The sequence below is a fragment of the Arvicanthis niloticus genome, chromosome 1 (genome assembly GCF_011762505.2).
Source record: "Arvicanthis niloticus isolate mArvNil1 chromosome 1, mArvNil1.pat.X, whole genome shotgun sequence".
NCBI classification, from domain to species: Eukaryota; Metazoa; Chordata; class Mammalia; order Rodentia; family Muridae; genus Arvicanthis; species Arvicanthis niloticus.
Window position 1 is genome coordinate 143,496,848 of NC_047658.1, and position 21,844 is coordinate 143,518,691.

General features: G+C 43.7%; 1 long non-coding RNA gene and 1 other non-coding gene across 2 annotated transcripts; one reads left to right on the plus strand and one right to left on the minus strand.

The window, feature by feature from the left end:
• Nucleotides 1-1,130: 1,130 nt before the first annotated feature.
• Nucleotides 1,131-1,271, minus strand: LOC117701489 (small nucleolar RNA SNORA48). Its single transcript, XR_004605746.1, has one exon. It is a non-coding gene; the product is annotated as a small nucleolar RNA SNORA48 (small nucleolar RNA).
• A 15,355-nt stretch (nucleotides 1,272-16,626) lies between these two features.
• LOC143441157 (uncharacterized) lies at nucleotides 16,627-20,839 on the plus strand. Its single transcript, XR_013108382.1, has 3 exons — nucleotides 16,627-16,741; nucleotides 19,829-20,311; nucleotides 20,414-20,839. It is a non-coding gene; the product is annotated as an uncharacterized LOC143441157 (long non-coding RNA).
• Nucleotides 20,840-21,844: the final 1,005 nt, after the last annotated feature.

Sequence of the window (21,844 nt, forward strand, 5' to 3'; positions counted from 1 at the left end):
TGTGAGATATTACCCACACAAGAAGGCTCCCCTGTAGAAGGCTTGGCCCGTGGCTCATGGTTGAGGATGTGATTGAAAGATGATTACATCTTGGGTGTGTTAACCTCATCTGGCTTTTAGACGAGGCCTGTAGGTCGCTGGGAGCATCAATTTGGAAGGTATCTCTTTTTATTTAACTTTTTCTTTGTGAGTTTTACATTATGCACCCCAGTCCTGCCCAGTCCCCCATCCCTTTATATCCATCCTTTATCCTTGCAACCTCCCCACCCAAAATTAAAAATGCACAAACAAATAAACAACAAACAAGGAAAAACCCAAAGCATAGAAAACATCTTATCATGGAAGCTACAGAGTGTCCCAGAGTGTGTGTGTATGTGTGTGTGTGTATACACACCTATATATACACACCTGATCCTCGCCTAGACATATATATATATATATATATATATATATATATATATATATATATATATGTGTGTGTGTGTGTGTGTGTGTGTGTGTGTGTGTGTGTGTCTGTGTGTGTGTGTGTCTGTGTGTGTCTCTGTGTGTGTGTGTCTGTGTGTGTCTGTGTCTAGGTGAGGTACAGGGCCCAGTGCTGCCTGTGAAAGGTGGGGCTAACTCTCCAGAGCACAAAAGCCAATGAGGGGCGGGGCCAGTTCTGCACAGCCCTAGGACATCCATCTGGTCCACAACAACTGCCCCAACCAGGGATGTCCCCATGTTCTCTAGTGGTAATATGAACCATGAACATCAACACCAACTTTTTCTGCTGTGTAGCCCCAGACCTAGACTTGGCCCTATGTGGCAACTCAGCCTGGGGCCTCACTATGACCCCAGGTGGTGGGGCTGGCAACTCACATCAGGCTATTCCTCTCCACCCTCGAGTCTCCAGTTCTCATTCTCTTCCATCTGTCCACCACAAACATGCACACTGGAGGCTCCAGCTGCAGGCTGGCCATGAAGCTGGCTCATTGTGGCGAGCCCCTGGGTGACATCCTGGCAAGTAGGTGTGTACAGCTCCCCTGTGCCATGCGCTGGAGGGTAAGTCCGTGGGTGGCATGGCATTCAGCAGGACTCTGTCTGTCTTCCTCCTCCCATGCTGTGCTGCCTAGATTTGACTTGATTTTTTTTTATATGTCCTAGGCATAAAACAGTTTTGGCCACCATCCCAGGCATCAAGCTAAGATTAACAAAGGACTGTCATCTGCTCTGCCCCTGACTGATATAAGAACATTACCAACAAGGTGTCTCTTCGCCCATTGCCAGGGGTGCTGGAAGGTATCTTGTTTTGAGACTTTTCCTTTTTCTCTGCTTCCTGGTTACCAGGGCATAGGCAACTCCACTGTACCAGGTCCTTCTATCACCGTGGTACTTTGCTTCACTGCAGGCACAGCACTGTCACGCCCACTCGACCAGCAAGGAAGACGAGAACAACCGGATCCTTCTCAACAGCCTTTATTGTAGAAGCGCTCTTTAAGTTTTCAGGGAGAGACCTAGAATGCCCAGGGCGAGCTGCTTATATACCCTCAACCCTGGGTGTGGGGGGGGGAAGTGCGTGGAAGTGCGCGATTGGTCAGAATTGCAGTGCCTCATTAGCATACCACATTAGCATACCCCGCCCAGGAGAGGGTGATTGGTCAGGATCGTGGTACCCCATTAGCATACCCTGCTCGATTGTGGTGCCTCATTAGCATACCCTGTTCGGGAGGGGTTGGTGCCAAAACTGAGTTGTGCATGTGCAGTGCACTAGTAGCTGGTACCAGAGGCCGAGGCCAGCGCCATCTTGGCCAGCCGAGTCCGGTCGACAGCCTACACAGCACAATGGAGTAAGCCTTCAATAAACAACCCCCCCCCAAGTCATGAACCCAAATGCATCTCTCCTCCCTTATGGCATCTATCTCAGATGCTTTCAGGAGTGGTGCAAAGTGACTAATTCACTGCCTTAACCTACAGGTTCTCACAAAACTCCCTGTCTCCTGTACCAACAATAAATGATCTGTAGTAAGAACCATTGCCCTGCATCCTCACATCTCACAACACATTGTTTGGCTGGTTAAATAGATAAATTTCCACACTTGTGAGCTACCTCTTACACATTTAGAATTCAACACACACTGTGAATAACGTATCTATTATCTCTTTTGGATGCCAAGACAAAGGGATAGAAAATAGTCGATGAACTAGATCAGGACATAAGAAGTTTGGTTTTGTTGTTGTTTTGCTTTATATACATTGGAGAGATCTCAGATTTATGACAGGAATATTAACTCTACCCTGAGTGGAGGGATAAACTAAGGCTAGAATAGATGGCATCAGCACCTCCTACTGGAAGAAACTAGAAATGCAGGCATTCACTGAGACATCAATTCTAAAAGGTCAGAATCACAACTTGCACTTTGTGTTGGTTCAGGTGACTCTATTCAAGTATACGTGTGAGTTCCAAGCACAGTGTCTGAGTGTCCACATAACAAAATATACGTGGATGACTTTGATGCCTGGTTAAGAGGTTGAAAAACCATAACCCAAGATACTTCATGAATGTATAAGCAAACTTGAGAGCTACAAACACAATCGGGAGAGTATTCTGCACTGGGATTGGGAGAGCCAGGACCATCCAGGGGACTGGGGTCTGTGACAATAGGAAATGAGCAACAGAATGGTGATCTTGGGAGTCATAAGCAAACAGAGCAAGGTACAGGTCAGTCAAAAAAATCTGGAAAAATAAGTGCTTAAAGAGAGTGAGATCCTCACTCAGGATGATATTCTCAAGATCCATCCAACTGCTTGTAAAATTCATGATGTCTTTGTTTTGAATAGCTGAATAGTATTCCATTGTGTAGATGTACCACATTTTCTTTATCCATTCTTCAGTTGAGGGACATCTAGGCTGTTTCTAGTTTCTGGCTATTACAAATAAAGATGCTATGAACATAGTGGATCGTGTGTTCCTGTGGTATGTTGAAGCATCTTTTGGGTACCCACGAGAGGTATAGTTGGGTCTTGAGATAAAACAATTTCCAACTTTCTGAGAAACCTCCAGATTGATTTCCAACACAGTTATACAAGTTTGCACTCCCACCAGCAATGGAGGAGTGTTCCTCTTTCTCCACATCCTCCCCAACATGTGATGTCACTTGAGTTTTTGATCTTAGCCATTCTAACAGTATAAGATGGAATCTCAGAGTTGTTTTGATTTGCATTTTCCTGATGACTAAGGACTTTGAACATTTCTTTAAGTGCTTCTCAGCCATGTGAGATTCCTCTATTGAGAATTCTCTGTTTAGCTCTGTATCCCATCTTTAATTGGGTTATTTGGGTTGTTGGTATCTAATTTGTTGACTTCTGGAGTAGGGGCTATCCCAAAAGCTGTTGCCTATATGTGGGTTATGTTCTTCTAGCTGGGTTGCCTTGTCTGGCCTCAGTGGGAGAGGAAGCGCCTAGCTTTCTCAAAAAAAAAAAAAAAAAAAAAAAAAAAAAAAAAAAAAAGGTGAGATGCAGCACAGAATCTGATTCTCCAAGCAGTTTATTATAGGCAATAAAACATTTGTCTCCAACTCCATTTAGAAATTCAGGAAGCCATCATTGCTTCATTATCTTGTGCAAAAGTTTTGTAAATAAAAACCATTAACTGACACGTAAAACAGCTGATTTTTCAAATGTACACTATCTCTGGTTACAATAGACACCAGTTCCTTTCCTATTTGCAATCAAAACTTATTTTATTCTTGACAAACATATTTAAGGCAGAAAATAAACTTCAAAACTTTTAAAGTGGGCACCAGAGATGACTCAGCAATTAAGAGCACTTAAATTTAAATGACCTGAGTTTCGTTCTCAGAACCCACAAGATGGCTCCCAACTGTCTATAACTCCCATCTCAGGGGATCTGATTCCCTCTTCTGGACTCTATGGGTGCCAGGCATGCACCTGGTACACAGACATACATGCAAACAAAATACTCATATACATAAAAATAAATACTTTGTTTTAAATACTTTTTAATTTTAAGATAGAGGTAGTTAAAGAGCTCTTGCCTTTCTAGTGATGCAAACATATTATGAAGCTGACATAATATTGTTAACAAGGTCCAGCCACAAGAATTATCACAGCTCAATTAAACGGTCAAAATATGTCATTATATATGTTATATACAGCAATATCTATTTTACCATATAAAAAATTATGATAAACAAATAGGAAGAAATTTTTATTTAAGTACATGGCAAGAAGCCAGAAAGATGGACCAGCAGTTAAAATCATTTGCTGCTATTCCAGAGGACCTGGGTTCGGTGCCAAGCACCCATAGTGGATAGTTCATAATCACCCCAACTTCAGGCAATCTGATACTCGCTTCTGATTTACAGGCTTCTGTGCTCACAAGTTCACAGACCCACACATGACACACACAGATACACATAATTTAAATCAAATATAAATCTACAAATAACTAATAAGTACGTGACAATCAAAAAACTATTTGGGTAAAAGTTGACTTAGACTCTTAATTCATGAACAGATAATCTATTATGTGTTTAAGAATAACACTGAAAGCGACTTAATAGGGATAAAATGTTATTATATTGCTAGATGGAAGATGGTTTATATAATTTATATAACTATAACAATAGATACAAATATTTTTAAAAAAGATGTATTATTTACATTTCTATACTTCAAAAAAAATCACATCATTAAAAGGGCCAAATAACAAACTAGAAAGATATTTGCAGCATTATTCTTAATATATAAAAACCTAAAAGTAAGAAAAGTGCAAATAATGTAAATATAAAAGTCAATACAGGAAGATAAGAGTTATAAACAAGCATGAAAAATGTTTAATCCCACAAATAAAGAGATGTGAATCAAAATACTTGCTAAAGGTAAAAACCATAACATTGTTGTAACAGGCATGAGATCCTGAGCTCACAGAAACACTAGGGAAGCCACTAGGGAAGACAGAAACATTAAACACGCAACCTTGTCTCTTCAAGGGAAGAGATGGATTCCTGTTTCTTCCCAGAAAGCTGGGAATGTTTGTAGTTTACAGCCTGGTAATCTGTGCTATCTACAGGGCCAGGGCAAACCCAAATACCCCAGACTATTATGTTTATCCCAGACTCATCTTCCCAAGACTCTTATCTTGAGCACTGTTTCACAGTCAATAAAATTCATCCTTAGGAGAGATGCCACACGTCTAGATCTTCCCCAGGTGCCTAAGCTATAGAGCCTGTTCTTAAGGAAGAAATCACGTGTACTTTGCAAAAGAGTTTTAGTGTAGTTATGCCCTAAGCAGCTTGATTGTGATCATCGTCACCAAGGAAGCTTTTTTCCAAAGTTGTGTTGTACGTAAATATGTCTTAAAATAAACTACCCCAGGGTCAGACCCTAGAAGTTTGAACCAACACCATCTATTGAGTCTCACTGAGTCAGGTTTCCTTCTTGCCTTTTGAGGATTATTAATCTACTGTCCCTGGTGTCTGCAGAGATCCGTACATTGTATCCTAGTAAAGTACTTAATAAGAGAGGTTCTTTCATACACCACTGACAGGAAGACAGACCTGTTCTGCTAGGAAATCAGGCAAGATATAACAAGACTGTTAAAAATGCTCACACCCAGGGCTGGGGACACAGTTCTGTGGGTAGAGTACTTCCCTAACGTGCAAGAGGCCCTGGGCTTGATATCCATCACCACCTGAAACAGATCTAAATTCCTGGCATTCTGGAGATGGAAGCAAATTTGAGCCTTGACTAATGTTCACATACAGGCTGTGAACAGGTACCCTTGACATCTCAGATGTCACAACCTTGATGAGGTAAAGAATCCTTGTCAGCCTTGAGCTAGTCAGTCCAGCACTAAAGTAGGATGGTCAGGGGTTCCTACAGCCACAGCCCAGCTCACCACCTGACGTCAGGTCTATCATCGTAGTGCCCTCTGCAGTAACCAGAGAAAAAGCTATGTTCCAGGAGCCCAGTCCAATCTTGTTAAATGCAGACATTTCTGAGTTCCTGTGAAAGTGGTTGTGTTGGTTTGAATGGGAACGGACTCCACAGTTTGAATGCTTGGCCCACAAGGAGTGGCAGGCACTATTAGAAGGTATGGTCGTCTTGGAATAGGTGTGGTCTTGTTGAAGTGTGTCACTGTGCGGGCAGACTTTGAGGTCTTCAATGCTCAAGTTATGTCTGGTGACACAGTCTCCTTCTGCCTGTGAATCAAGAAATAGGTAGAACTCTTGACTCCTCCAGCGCCATGCCTCCCTGCACACTGCCATGTTTCCCACCATGTTGATAATGGGCTAAACCTCTGAAACTGTAAGCCAGTTAAAGGTTTCCTTTCTAAGAGTTGCCACGGTCACAGTGTCTCTTCACAGCAATAAAACCCCAACTAAGACAGTGGTTATATGTAGCAGGATAGCCCAAGAAAATCGACCCAATAAAGAGGGAGAAAAATGAGGGTCTGGGAGCAGGGTCAGAGTGCAACTCTACCAGGACATGTGGTGCAGTGGCGAAGACCAGGAGATACCCTGGTTCCCCTTGACAGTTCCTTAGCCACTCTGTGCCTCAGTTTTCTCTCCTTTAAAATGGAGCATCCTACTGCCTACTGTAGAATGCTAAGTATAAGAAGCCCTGCTGCATAACAGAAGGAAATGTTTGCTAAATGTTCTCTTTCTAATTTTGGAGGTTATTCAACCTCCACAGGCTGTCACCATGTGGGCAGATACAGAGGCCAAAGGCACTGCTGGGCTGCTGTCTGTGTTCTCTGCAAGGGTCTCCTCCCACTGGCATCCTCAGAGATAAAACTTACTGAAGCCTCAGGCCATAAAGTTTCCTAATGACTCAGAAATAAATCCATCAGAGTAACCTGGGACCCAAGCCATGTCTGTAGGCTGCTTAGGGCCAGAAAGCTCAGCCTTTGACTAAGAGACCGGAATGAAACAGCTGCCAACCTTATTTCCCACCAGAGACTGCAGGATACATGCCAGCCCATCTGAGAAGGGTCTGCCAAGTGCTCCCAGAACTAAAAAGGGGATGGTTTTGCTTGAACCAAGTCATATGCTGTGAGTCAAGCACTCCGGTGCAATTTGGTTGGGCTGAGACCAGCCTCGGCTACACTCAGTGTGGAAGACATTGGCTGGCCATTCCTCATAGCTTTCACCCGTGTGGGGTCCCTGCAGGGGAGGAACAATATCCAACTTCCTGGCTCTATAGATGAGGATGCTAAAAATTCTACCCTCAGGCTACCTGAAGGCCCACAGTGATTTCTAGATCTCACAGGGACTCTTGTAGCAGCAGGTTACAAGGACAGCCTAACCTAGAACAAATGTCAGTTCCAGAAGCCTTCACTGCCTCAGCAAGTGTACTGTTCTGAGGCAGTTCTTTTCCTCCAGCAAAGAATTCAGACTGACTTAGGTTTTGTTCATTTTCCCCTCCTTGCTACTCAGGTACCCCTGGGGTACTGAAGAGAATACTGAAGAGAATACATACTGAAGAGAATGCCCAGCTGGCTCCAACCCATTTGCTCCCCAAGGCCAGAGAAAAGACAAGATCTCCAAACCTGGGATTGATGCTTGGTTCTTAGGGTTTACGGTATTTAACTGGGCATGAGACATGCAATGGTTAAAAGAGAGTCCCAAGGAAGCAGGCCACCAATGTTATGGACGGTGTTGCTATGGCTTGAACCCCGAACTTATGTTGAAACTTTAACCTCCATGTAGTAGTTAGAAATGGAGCCCTTGAGAGAGCATCAGGAATTGAGCAGTGCTTCTCAACCTCCTTCCTAACGCTGGGACCCTTTAATACACTTTCTCATGGTGTGATGACAGCAGCCACAAAATTATTTTCACTGCTACTGCATAACTGTAATTTTGCTACTGTTATGAATACTAATCAGATATGAATCTGAGATGCAGGATATCTGATATACCACCCCTGTGAAAAAGACACACACCCCCACCAAGGAGTCATGGCCCACAGGTTGAGAACCCCTGAGCTAGGTGATTTCATGAAAGTGGGTGCCCCATGGTGAAATTAATGCTCTCACCAGAAAGAACACCAGAGGACTCATTTTCTCCCTCTGTATGAGGACAATTGGTCAAGAAGACACCCCCCATTACCTACTCTTAGGCAAACAGCATTCACCGTTCAATTAACATAGGGCTAGTATTTCCCAGAAACTATGCCAGATGCTAGGGGTCCAGCTATCAAGGAAGCCAATTAATCTGTCCTCACACAGCTTCCCACAGAGCAGGGATTACAGTCACCATAGCATGGACTACAGATAACGCTGGATGAACACTACAGAAGAGCCCTGTCGATGGAGAAAAGAAACGTTTCTCCCGCTTCCCCACTTAGTTGTCTCATGAAGAGAATCTGAGTAGGAGCCAGACTTAGGTACTATTTAGCCCATTCTCCTGAGTGGGCTAGCCCATTCTCCTGAGTGGGCTAGCCCATTCTCCTGAGTAGGTTTATTCTGGAAGACCTCAGGAACTCTTTGCAGTGCTCACTCCGTCGTGGTGGTGGTGGTGGTAGTTTACTCCAAATGTCCTCAGAGCTGCTCAAAAACTAATTTCAGGGCTGAAGAGATAGCTCCATTGGTAAACCACTTGTTTGGGAGTACAAGGACATAATTTGTATCTCCAGAACCCTTTTGAAGAAGCTACATGTGGATGCTTCTTCTGTGACCCTCAGACCAGTGAGGTAAACACAGAATCCCTGGGACTCCCCGGCCTGCCAGCCTAAACTACTTGGTGTGTTCCAGGACACTGAGAAACACTGTCTCAAAAAAAAACAAACAAAAAACCGGTATCCTCTGGCCTCCCCACGCACACACATGCATGGGCCCCAAGACCTGCTCACACAAATATGTACATAAAAATAAACAATCCATTTCAGCTTTCCAGTGCATGAGTATCCATACCCTCCAATTTCACTTATTTTACTTATTACTTTATTCTGCCTTGCCGTCTGGTTTAAACAACGTCTTCTGCCTCCACTGTCCTCTCACAGGGGAGCAGTCCCTCTTTGGTGTCTCTGTTCTCAGAGCCTGCTCCCTCCCCCTCCCTTCACCACTTAGTGAACCACCCTGGACTGCTTCCAGCCTCATTAGATCATTTTGAGGATATCTTTACCTGAATCTGCCCACCTCCTCCTTCTGTCCGAGAGCAACCCTTCCCTGCCTGCCGCTACAGGCCCAAGAAGGCCGCATTCCCAGCGCTCGCCCTTATAGGGCGGACCCTCCTCGCCAACACATGCCTTGAGCTCAGATTTCATGGTTTTCAAAGCTCTTTCATAGATGTTTTCCTCATTTGATAGACTTTTGAGAGGTAGGCAAAGCAGATTCTAGCATCCTTGGGATACAGGCAACACAGATCCAGACTTAACTAATGCAGTACGTTAATTGTACTGTATCGTAAACTGTTTAAGACAAGTAAGAGAATGAAACTCTGGTTCCTACGTTATACTAGTCCCATGGTCCCCCATCCAAAGCTCCACACTCCATCTCTTACTGGCTGCACCAGAACAACAGCCACCTCCTTCTCTTGGGTTCAGAGTAAAAACCACGCCCTCCACAGTCTACGTGACTCACGCCTACGTGGTTGACCTTCTTGTCCAAGTTCCTCGATTCCGGCGGTGAGTCATTTCTGCCCTTGCTGCTACCTCACAGATTATTAACGTCTCAGCCTCGGACCAAGCTTCTGCCAAGTACTAAGCCGAGCCTATGAGAATGTTCAATGCCCTTTGAAAAAGTGTTAAAAGACAAAAACCAACTTGTTTTCTGTCTGGTCGTTTTCTGACTCACTGTCTTTTGCTGTTCTGGTACTCATGTACCCTATATTTTTTATTACTGCTGCTGCTGCTCCTAGCTTCCCTGAGCTGGCTTCAAACTCCTGAGCTCAAGCAATGTCCCCACCTGGAGGAGCTTCCTTGAGGACCTGGGACTAAATTTGCTTGCCACTAAACCCCACTAAGATACCCTTTAAGAGCCGATGTTAGAGGCCAACGAGATAGGCTAGCATATAAAGTTGCTAGCCACCAAGCCAGATAACATGAGTTCAGTCCCTTGGACCAAATCTCTCAAGTCATCCTCTGATCTTCGCAAACATAATGTGGCACATGTACACTCACGCGTAATAAATAAATAAATGTGATTTTTTTTAAGCCTTTGAAACCAATTGGACAAGGTAGACATACCTTTAATCACTGCACTCTGTGAGTGTGAGGCCAGCCTGTTCTACATAGCAAGTTCTCAACCAGCCAGGGTAACATAGTGAGACAGTGTCTCAAAATTTTTTTATTTAAAAAAAAAAATGTTTAAGGTGTGATTTTTTTAATCAAATTTCTTATAAATAATTCCAATTCAGAGGCAAGGTGCCTGCTTCCTACCATTGTTTTCAAAGGCTATTTTGTATGCACACAAAAGACAGAGTTTTCCATTGTCCAAGGGTGTGATCTCATCTATTATAACAGCGCTAGACAGTCCCAGCAGTACTTAACCCAAAAGAGACTGAGGGTGTGAGAAACATGGTGCAGGAAAGCCTTTTCTGAGGAAAGTGGCTGGCTCGGTCTTTACAACTGAGTGGGAGGCTGGATGGCTCAGCAGGTAAGAGCGCTGTTCTCCCAGAGGACCTCAGTGTGATTTCCAGCACCCTCATGGTGGTTCACAACTGTCTGTAACTCCAGTTCCAGGGGCTCCTATGGTCTCTCTCGGCCTCCAAAGACATCAGGCGTGTACATGATACACAGACACACATGCAGTCAAAACACCCAAACACAGATAAACTGAGTTGGGCCAACCCAAGGGTAAAGACGGGAAGACAGTTTGTGCACAAAAAGTAGTGTGCATGCTTACACATAGTGCAAAAAGCTGAGGGGCTATGAGACGCTCAGCCTGGCACAAAGGCAGGTTTGGTGGGACAGCACTAGGAGACAAGCTTGCAGAAGAGCCCATGCCGAAGGGGGAAGGACTTGAGTGGCCTGCAGAGGTGATGACTCAAGGAGACAGCCATCCTTGAAGAATTCTCACGTGATACAATCACATTTGTGAGAACATTCTAGATGCATAAGAGAACTTTCAGTGCTGAAAGAGAGTTTGGGATTTAAAAATACTGTGTGAAACCCAGTACTATTTTTGTTCAATAGTTAGGAACCAATTGGTTTATTACTTCAGTATCAAAGCATGCATTCATCAGGTTCATTAGATAAAATATAGCCCCTGTCCAAGTTATTTGACATAACTCATATGTCAAATGCATATGAGTTCATGTAGGAAACCAGTCTTAAAGTGAACTTGGGATAAACACTGGATACTGAGACACTGGATACTGGATACTGAGGGTAAACATGAGTTAGCTATGACCACCTTAGTAAAAGCCAAAAGCCAGGGTATTAGAGTGGGGCTGGAAACTCAAGATACCACCTACAGCAGAGAAATGGGAGACAGAATATCAACCTCCCTCCTGGGCACCTGCAAAGTTAGGTCTGGTTCTTCCTCTCAACCCCATGCTCCCAGAAATAAAACTCAGAGTCAAAGTATATTTACAAATACCTTGGCCATATAGCTAGGCTCTTCTCTGACTAGATCATAGTTTTAAATAACCCATTTATTTTAATCTACATTCTGCCACATGCTGGTTACCTGTGCTCAGAGACCATGCATCTGTCTCTTCACATCTTCCTGAGTGAATATCCCATGCCTTGATCTATCCCAGAATCCTTTCTGCCTCCCAGATGTCCCACCTTCTATTTTACCCTTTCTTATAGTCCATAGGTTGTTTTGTTTTTTAATGGACAAGTGACACATCCAGACAATACACAAGATATTCTCTCCACAAGCATCCCAGAGGTGAAATGAGACTAGAAGCCAGATGATGCCAAAGAAGATTGTGAAAGATGCCTGAGGCAGTCTCCTTGGTGGCTGAAGAGGAAGGGATGGGTATGGAGTCTCACAGCTCTCAGGCTGTGTGTGTGTGTGTGTGTGTGTGTGTGTGTGTGTGTGTGTGTGTGTGGCACAGTATCCCAGCAATGAGAACTGTGCCTAAGAAAGAGAAGTCATTCTTTCTCTGCCCATGGGAAAGAACCTGGCACCTCAGTTTCTTTAACCGTTCAAATGTAATGTCTTTAAACTCTATTCTTTCCAAGAGCCACACCACACCAGGCCAGACCCACGTGCACTGGCATCTTAATCTCTGTTTACACTTCAGACACTGGAATGGCTATTTCATCATCTCTGCCTAGGAAGACTGATCTTGACAAATCAGCTTTAAACCTTTCAAAACCTCTGGACTTCGTGCCACATCCAGACTTCTAACCTTTGCCCAGCCCTGTAATCTGTCTGTGCTTCCCAGTTCCAACAACTCTTTCTTCACAAAATTGATAGACCTAGAAACAGGTCTCACGTGGTAAATATATACTGCTAGCCGGTGCTGTGACTGAAACTCGCGTGTAACAGACACTGGGAGGAATAAGGCGAGAAGGCACGATGTGTGAGCTAAATCCGTAATCTGACGCAGGAGATTGACGGGTTCCACGTAAAGCAGAGCAGTCAAGATGGCGCTGCATGAGCCTGTGAATCAGAGGCCTGAGGGAACCAGCAAACTGAGCACAGAGACAATTGAAGAGGAGAGAGGGCTGCAGGAGGGGAGGGGAACGTTCTCCTGTATCCTCTGGTGTTCTTTAACCCACACAGAGCTTTCTGTACCCGGATCTTGTACTCTGCGGTTCTCTGTCTGGAATACGCTTCCTCAGACACTCACTGCCTCCTTCCCTCACCTCTATAGGGCCTGCGGTGAGCAGCCTTCTTAAAACAGCAACTTCCACATCTTTTTCTTCTTCCTCTCCACTCATACCACTTCACCCTGTTAGTACTTAGATGCTTTTCTTGTTCACATTACATCTTCTCTATCTGCACCAATCACAGTACGATCTGTGTGGAATCTGGACCATGCACGAGAGCACAGCTGATGGACTCCATGAACAAATCACATGAGTTACCAAGGGAAAAATGCTTTAGTGACTGATAAGTGTTTTTGATAAGCTAACTTTTATCTCCCAGTTTGTTATTTTGTTACTTTTTTTTTTTTTTTTTTTTTTTGTCGAGGTAGCTCTTGTCCTGTTAAATAGGCCTGGAGTTTTTCAAGTGGATTATTTTGTACTCTTCTTCAGAGTTCTTGAATTCTACCTGGAAAAGTGCGAGGCTCACCAAGTTCAAGGAACTGATACCATTGGACAAAAGGAACATAGTCTCTCCAGGACGATACCCCAGCCCGAGGACAAGGTTGTTTATGGTGATATCCACCCAATGACAACAAAAACAAAAACAAAAAACAAAACAAACAAAAAACCCTCCAAAGTCAAGCTACCTTAGGAATAACATTCTGCATGTGGGGATTTGTCTAAACATTTCAAGTGTTCTCGTCTAAAGCACTGAAGAACTGTGGGTCAGACAGTATTACTAACTGTCTATTAGATAAAGGCCTTTCCAGGGAGCTTAAAGTGTAGCCATATGCTTTCCTTCAATGTCTTTTGAAAAGGCAAGTGATTCCCTCTGAAGGAGTTTATAAGTATTAACAGCCTCTCTCTGCCTCTCTGTGTCTCTCTGTCTGTCTCTGTCTCTGCCTCTCTTTGTCTCTGTGTCTCTCTGTCTTTCCCTCTCCCTCCCTCTCTTTTTCTTTCTGTGTGTGTGTCTCTCTCTGTTTCTCTCTGTGTCTCCCCCCCCCACCCCGTGTGTGTGTGTCTCTGTCTCTCTGTGTCCCTCTGTGTGTCCCTCTGCGTGTCTCTCTGTGTGTGTCTCTCTCTAGTCTCTTCAAAGGGCTGCACCTTCTGTTTATCGAATCAGCACTCAGACTGAATAGGTGACTGGAGTCCCGTGGGTAAGGCTCGCCTCCAGAGGAAGGCTGCTCTGATGTTCCAGCCTGAGTGGTCACGGGGCTCCCTTTATCTACTTGATCATGGTAAACATACTTTAGAATCCTTCAGCTTGCCGATCTCTGATTAGTGGATTAATGATTCCTCATCTGCTCTGCTCACTCTCCCTCAAGAAGTACTGCCCACCCACTCCCTTACCGGATTGCACTTTTTACTGTGGGAATGTCACGTGCCCTGTGTCCCAGAAGAGCCACTACAGAGAGTTTGATATTAGCTAAGTGGTTACTTGTTTCAGTGTTATCTCTTGGTATGGGCTTTTGGAAGTTATATGGGCAAATATGGACCTGAAATCCACTCACGAGTCTATAGTGGGTTGATGGTTGGATATGTAATGAAGATTTACATAGCGTGAACTTTAGGCTTTACATTTTCTGTTTGAGCTACTCAGATTTGCTATTGTATCACACAAATAGATGAATTTATTGGGGGTACTTGGAGGAGCACAGGCCACTCACACACAGCTGTACCCCTGAGAAGTCCTTTGGGCAACTTCAGGGCGACTACACCACCAAGAGGCACAAATCCCAGTCAGCCTTCTCCCTCCTCCTCACTCTAGCTCCCTGCAAACCAAGCAACAGCCTCATTGCCGTCATTGCCAGAGACCTAGCTACTGATGTGTCACTGTGCTTCTCAGTTCATTGCCAGGACTACGGCTGAAGGTCTTCTGCAGGCCACCAAAGTTTCTCTGTCAAGCCCAAAGGAACAGATATACCATGATATGAACGTGCTCCAATAAAATGTTATTTACAAAAGAGACCCAGAAATTAGGTCTGGCCCCTGTACTGTGGCCTGCCAACATCTGGTGTAAATGGTCAGTACATAAATGTTCATTATACAATTCTTTTAGCATTTTTTCAAGCCGAGTTGAAATGTACTAAGAGACTCCAACCAATTCTTTGGTTTTTTTGTTTTTTGGGTTTTTTTGTTTGGTTGGTTTTGGTTTTTGGGTTTTGTTGATTTTTCAAGACAGGGTTTCTCTGTGTAGCCCTGGCTGTCCTGGAGCTCACTCTGTAGACCAGGCTGGCCTTGAACTCAGAAATCTACCTGCCTCTGCCTCCCAAGGGCTGGGATTAAAGGCATGCACCATCACTGCCCAGCTCAAACCATTTCTTTTAGCTTTTGTGTATACTTTTTTAAAGCCTTCATAATAAAATATTTTAAAATAATGTTTATCATATAAATGTTTAAATATTAAACATTTGTAAATTGCCAAGTGTTGTGGCACATGCCTGTAATCCCAGCACTCGGGATTATGAAGAAATTGTAATCAACTGGACAAAGAGTTAATAAAGAGCCAAATCAGGAATCCAAGGCCGAGCTGGGCCAGACTGGGAGGCAACGTCTTAAAAACAACAACACAAAGGGCTATGCGTTATCTTCAAGCTCATTTCTTGCTTTGTGTGCGCTCTTTGACATCAGCTTCCAGATGATAAAAACTGTGTATCGATTTTTCTAACAAGCTCTTCAGATTTGGCATTCAAATTATACAGGAGAAGAACGATTAACCCAAATGTAGTCCTTGGCAATGGTAAGATGAAAATTTCCTTCCTGCTTCTTTCCAGCCAAAAAATATACAGTAACTTTCCACTTGATTGTGACCTTTCTATTCCTGTTTGAAAAGGGGATGTGAATTTTTAAAGGAGATATAGATAGATATAGATATAGAGGCATATGTTCCCCTTTTCAGGAATTTTTTTTTTAATGCCATTATTTAAGTTAACATTATCTAAAACTGACAGCTGTGACTTTCCAAATTGTTTTCCTTTGAATAATTTTATTACCTGATGCTTAATATAATTTGCCAAATTTTTACTTTCTTCACAGTATAGATTTCTAAACTATGTCTTACAGAAGTTGTGACAAACTACTTGGAATGTTAAAAGGGTTCTAAATCTGTCTGCTCTACGACTGCCACTGACACTGAGCAGACCAAGACAGTAGCCAGACCACAGGAAACCCTTGGCTTTCCAGAATGGAAGGGAGGCAGGGTGACAGGAGAGGCAGGGGTCTGTTTTAAATCATAACACAAAGTAGGCTAGAGGAGAAACTGGTAGTATCTTTGTCCCTCACAGATTTTTTTTTTCCTTCAGTCCCATTTAGCTACCCTCAGGGCCAAGTGTTCCTTACAGAAAACAAAAATGTGAGAACAGAAAGAAAATTCATTTATGCTGTTTCAGCCTCCGCGGTGACAAGGTGCTTCCTTAGTGACACTCAGCACCCCTCAATGCTAAATGCTGCCCTCATGGAGCATGCCTACCTTGCCACTGTCACTTGGCTCTTTTAAAAACACCTAGAAACCTCCCTAGAGCACTTTGTCCCCTCCTTGGGCCACAGTCTCCTGTATCCAGCAACCAAGTCTATGCTGCAGTATTGGTTGGGTGAAGAAACTGAACAGAGTTAAACTCTGTAGCCTTCCCTCCTGCTTGGTGAGTCCCACATCCCTGCTTCCTTCCTTGCTATGACTTTCTGACAAGGGAGCTAGCTTGCAAATGTCGACTTTGAGGACAAACAGTGAGTCAAGCCATGGGCAATCAGCTCTGACACTTTGTGCCACTGACAGTCACACGCTTTGGTCAAGTTGCTGACTACTGCTGAGGTACACTAGTAATGGCTCCACGGCAGTGTCCAAGCCTGAGGCCGTGGAGCCTGGACCGACTCCCTTATACAGCCTTGGTTTTTTTTGTTTTTTGTTTTTTTTTTTTTTTTTCTTTTCTTTTTTTTTTTTTTTTAAGTGATTAAGGAAGGACCTTGAAGCAAAGAAATGATCCTTATGTTTCCACGTGGGGTCTCAATGCCATCACCAAAGCCCTTAAAACAGAAGGTGAGTCAACGCCACGAACATCAAGGAGGAGAAATGAGGGTGTGTGTAGTGGGCACCTAGAAGCTGCTTTGCCAAGGAGCAATGACTCAAAGGAATTGAAAGCAGGAATCCTGGCATCTACCTTCATTTCATGACTTTCTCCCGTTCTTTGGTCAGACCTCTGCTCTGTTTAATCACTCAAGGAGTGCCTGCCCAACCTTTCTCATCCCCTCAAGGCTGAAAGCAGAGATGAGTCATAAACTTCCCAGGACAGACCGTGCTCCATCTCCAGATGAAGATAATACCCATGCTGGCCAGGCTGCACCCTGGCACTGATGAGATGCTCTTGTAGAAAGTGCCTGGGTCCCTTTAAACTATGGCAGCAGTCAGGACTTCTGACCACTCTGCAGAGCCTGAGCTGACACAATGATCAAGCAAACTACACTTTGACCAGGATTGCTTAATTATGCAAAATTCTAGCTTTGTCCCTTAATTCTTTCTCTGCTTAAACCTAAAGCTAATGCCAGTAACCCCAAATAGACTTGGGGTCACTGGACTCCTTTATCTGTTCTTCCCCGGCCCCCATGATGAGGGGTCTCACCCATGCTAAGCAAGACCTCATCGATCCTCTCTTTAACTGGCATGTTGGGATGGTTGGCCAAGCCTTACCTGTGGGCACTGCCAGTCAGGACTTTCACTGTACATGCTAGAGAAAGAGAGAGACTGGAGTGGCTCAGCCACAAACTAAAAAATGCAATATCTCCCATGCTGGAAGGGGAGCCTCCAAAAGAATCAGCCCTCCTGAGAGCCTGAGTTTGGATTTCTGGTCTCTATAACTGTGGCTGTGATCATTTGTTAACAGAGGCTAATACATCCGCTAAGCTTAGTTTTATCATCTGTTAAGCAGAGATGGCACATGTCTTCCTGGGTTGTTATGCTAACAAATCCCACAAACACAAGGTGCTAACTCAGTGTCTAGCACAGTAGACACAAGCACACAGCAACAGTTATTCTGTTATTGCTGCCTTCATTGTTATTGAATATGGAGGGAGAAACAAAGGCCAAGAACAGGGTCAGACTAGTACTCAGTGGCTTCGTCTTTGTCTGGGGGAGAAAATGCCAAATGTATAATTTGTTCCAAAATAGAGCCTTTCGTAAAGAAGCCATGTCCACGACCTATTCTGTGCTCCTCAGCTATCCCTGCCAATAATTAGATAAGCCATGCTACAGCTTTCCATGGATTTAATTGTATGTTACTACAAATTATATGTTCAAAATGGAAAATAAACATTTCCAGCTATTTTGAAGGCCCCCAAACCTAATTTTGAACTGCTGAACTCTAGAAAAACTACAGAGCCTTTTAAGCATGCTGCAAGCAGTTTGAGCCAGAGGCTAAATATTCACCAGGGCAGTTATGGAAGCCAGGAGGTTCATGTGGTCAGATTCCGGAGGTGTAGTGTGTTGGGAGAATAGTCAATTATACCTGATTTTGAAAAATATAAAAATAGAGAAGACAAAGTTTCTACCTTGGAGGGACACATGCGGCTATGAAGGAGATATAAGCAAATAGATTTAAATTTAGATTATAATGGTGAATTATAAATGTAGCAAGAATCTACTATTATGTTCCAGAAACTGTATGACACAATGTATTGTCTCATTTAATCTTCACAGTGGGATTTTAGCAAGGCGAACTTGTCCAATAAAACAGTATAAGAACAAAAGAATAGAAAGTAGAAAAACACTCAGGTGGTGTACAGAGCAAGTTCCAGGACAACCAAAGCTACACAAAGAAACCCTGTCTCAGGAAAAAAAATTAAAAAGTTGAAAAGCCGTATGTGGTGCTACACAGTGGCTGAGGTAGACAGATAACATTTGAGGACAAGTTAGGCTACATGGTGACTTCAAGGCCAGAATGTACTATATAGAGCTTTGATCAATTTTTAAGATTGATGATGATGATGATGATGATGGTGGTGGTGGTGGTGGTGGTGGTGGTGGTGGTGGTGGTGGTGGCGGCGGCGGCGGCGGCGCACGCCTTTAATCCCAGCACTTGGGAGGCAGAGGCAGGCAGATTTCTGAGTTCAAGGCCAGCCTGGTCTACAGAGTGAGTTCCAGGACAGCCAGGACTACACAGTGAAACCCTGTCTCGAAAAACAAAACAAAACAAAACAAAACAAAAAGATTGACTTTTATTGTATGGGTATGGGTGTTTTCCCTGCATGTGCATGCAGTACCTATAGCTGCCAGAAGAGGGCAGAAAATTCCCTGGATCTGGAGTTATACATTATGGATGGTCAGGTGGGTGCTGGGAATTGAACCCAGGTTCTCTGAAGGAGCAGCTAATGTTCTTAATTGCGCAGACATCTTTCTAGTCCTTCAGTAAGTTTTTTTTAAATAAGGATTCCTTATTAAGTATATTAACAAAGAAACTTTGGTCTGCTCTCTCCCATCCAAACCGGTTGCCATCTTGTAAAGTTCAGCAGATGACACCTCCATCAGACAAGTTACACAAACCAGAAACCTGGAAATAAACACTTATGGCCCCCACTTCCTGCCGCCCAAATCTAACTCAGCACCAGTGTTTGCCAATTCTGCCTCCAAAATATATCTCAAACTCATAATGATATTTCCTCTGCCGTTTTGGCCCCATCCAAAGCCACTTTATTTCCTCCACAACATCGTAATAAATAGCCCTTCCCTGAATCTCGACTCTACTCCTCACTCCTCCCAATCCATCTCACAGGAGCTAGAGAGAAATAGTCTTACAAAGTGAATCTGATCACCACTGTTCATTGAAACTGAAATAAATCCAGATGTGGAAGTACACAGCTGTAATCCCAGCACTCAGGAAACTGGAAGCAGGGCAATTGCTGCAAACTCGAGACCAGCCTGGGCTACAAAACCAAAAATAAAGCAAAAGTAAAATTAGAATAAAAACCCAGGATCTTTACCGCTATCGTACAGGATCAAGCTTCTCACCCCACTCAACCTCACCGCCTCTCTCCTTGACTTCCTGTTTCTCTCCAGCAGCTAGCTAGTCTTTAAAATCTTCAAAAAATATCAAAGCCCTCCCACTTCAAGGTGTTTGTATGTTTTTCTTTCTAGCGAGCCACGGTTGTCTACACCTTTCCCTATGGCAGACATGGTTGGAAATTCTAAAATGGCCGCCCACTGGTTTTCTGACCACACTTTGCACCTGAAGACACTAATAATTTAATTCTTTCTCCCACCGAGGAGCAGAGAAATGTCTCCCAGCTTCCCACACAGAAAGACTGGCTTTCTCAAAATGGCAGCTTCAAGAACATCCAGAAATCAATTGATTAGCCAATACACACTGGGCAAATATAAAATTGGCAATGGGTTTAAGTCACCGAGGGAAAGAAACCAGAAGAGGCGTTCACGAGCACTACTCAAATAGACGGCGATCACAGTCCATCTGGTGGGGAAGCCCCGACATATGCTGGCAGGACTCAGGCACCAGTGGTATGGCAAGCACCACTGTTTCACAATTAGATAATCTTGTCTTTCTTGTCATGCTATACTATGGATGCAACGAAGCTGAGTAGTTTTACCCCATCGTTCTTGCAGGTAGGAGTAGTTAAAAGTGTAGTTTGTGTTCAATAAGAAAACTTGGAAAGTGTTTCCTGACAAAGCCAGTGTTTTAACTAGCAGCACCCTTCTGTCGTTCAGGCTGCACTGCGGATGTGATGGCTGGATCAGTAGTAGCCACCATGTTGCTGTGAGGCAACAAGCCAAGAAGGAGGATGAGTCTGGAAGACCTATAGCTAATGGCCTAACCTGCACTGCTGACTTGATCTTTCTGTTACATAAGAAAGCTCAACCCTCCCTGAGCAAGCCACTATTCTTAGAGCAAAAATGTTTCTACTTCTGTGTTAACACTGTGTCTGCAGTGGGCGTACTAAAATACTGTCCAAAGCCAGAAGCCTCGCTCTAGTATCGAGGGAAGCTGCTGGAGATGGGAGATGGGAATTATTTTATTCCCCCACCTGCAGCCCACGACTGCACAGGTTCTCATCCCTGCCTTCTGACCTTTACTGCCTGCTCAGTTTTTATTATTTCACCTCTTGGAACCTTTTTTTTTTTTTTTTTTTTTTGGTTTTTCGAGACAGGGTTTCTCTGTGTAGTCCTGGCTGTCCTGGAACTCACTCTGTAGACCAGGCTGGCCTCTGTCTCCCAAGTGCTGGGATTGATTAAAGGCGTGCGCCACCACCATCCAGCCTTCTCCAACCTTCTTACTTCCCTGTATTTTACTTCTTCAAGCTACTAGGACTCAGGAGAGACATTTTATAAGTAGATGAAAATAGAGATGTAAAAAGAAAGTTGTGGGGCCAGAGACTTGTCTCAGCCTGGGAAAGTGCCTGCTACCAAGCCTGGTGACTTGAATGAATTCCTAAAGCCCCATAGAAGGAGAGACAAGTTATCCTTAGAGTTATCCTCTGGTCTCCACATGTGTACTGTAGCACATGCGTGGTCACAGATCGAGGAAGAGAGGTGAGGGAGGAGGAGGAAGGAAAGGAAGAGGGGGAGGGAGAAGAGGAGAGGAAGGGAGAGAGAACAAATAAATGTAATTTAAAGAACTTTGTGGACATTGGTATTTATCAAAAGTACATTTCAAAATTTAAACGCACAAAACCAAACACTTGATTTTTTTCTCTCCCAAACTGTTTGTTCCCAGTGATAGTTTTAACTAAATGGCATTTTCATTTTCCTAATTGTTTGTGTCTTTCAAAAAGTTATTCTTGACTCCTTTTCTCTCCCACATGCCACATTTGATCAATTAGCAAATGCTGCTTGCTCCAGCCTCTTAATATATTCTGAATCCCATTATTTCTCTTCTGGCTTGGTCTCAGCCAGAGATCTACGTGTCTGAGCCACTGCAATAGTTGCCTGCTTGCTTCATCTTTTCCTTCCTATGGTCTGATTTTCAAGGAACAACTGGAATAATCCTTTTTAAAGTAGGAAATTCGTTATATCACTTTTTTCCTCAAATATTCCAATGTGGTTTGGTTTGGTTTGGTTTGGTTTGGTTTGGTTTGGTTTGGTTTGGTTGAGACTGGCTCTTGCTATATAACCCAAGTTGGCCTGGCACTTTTTATATAG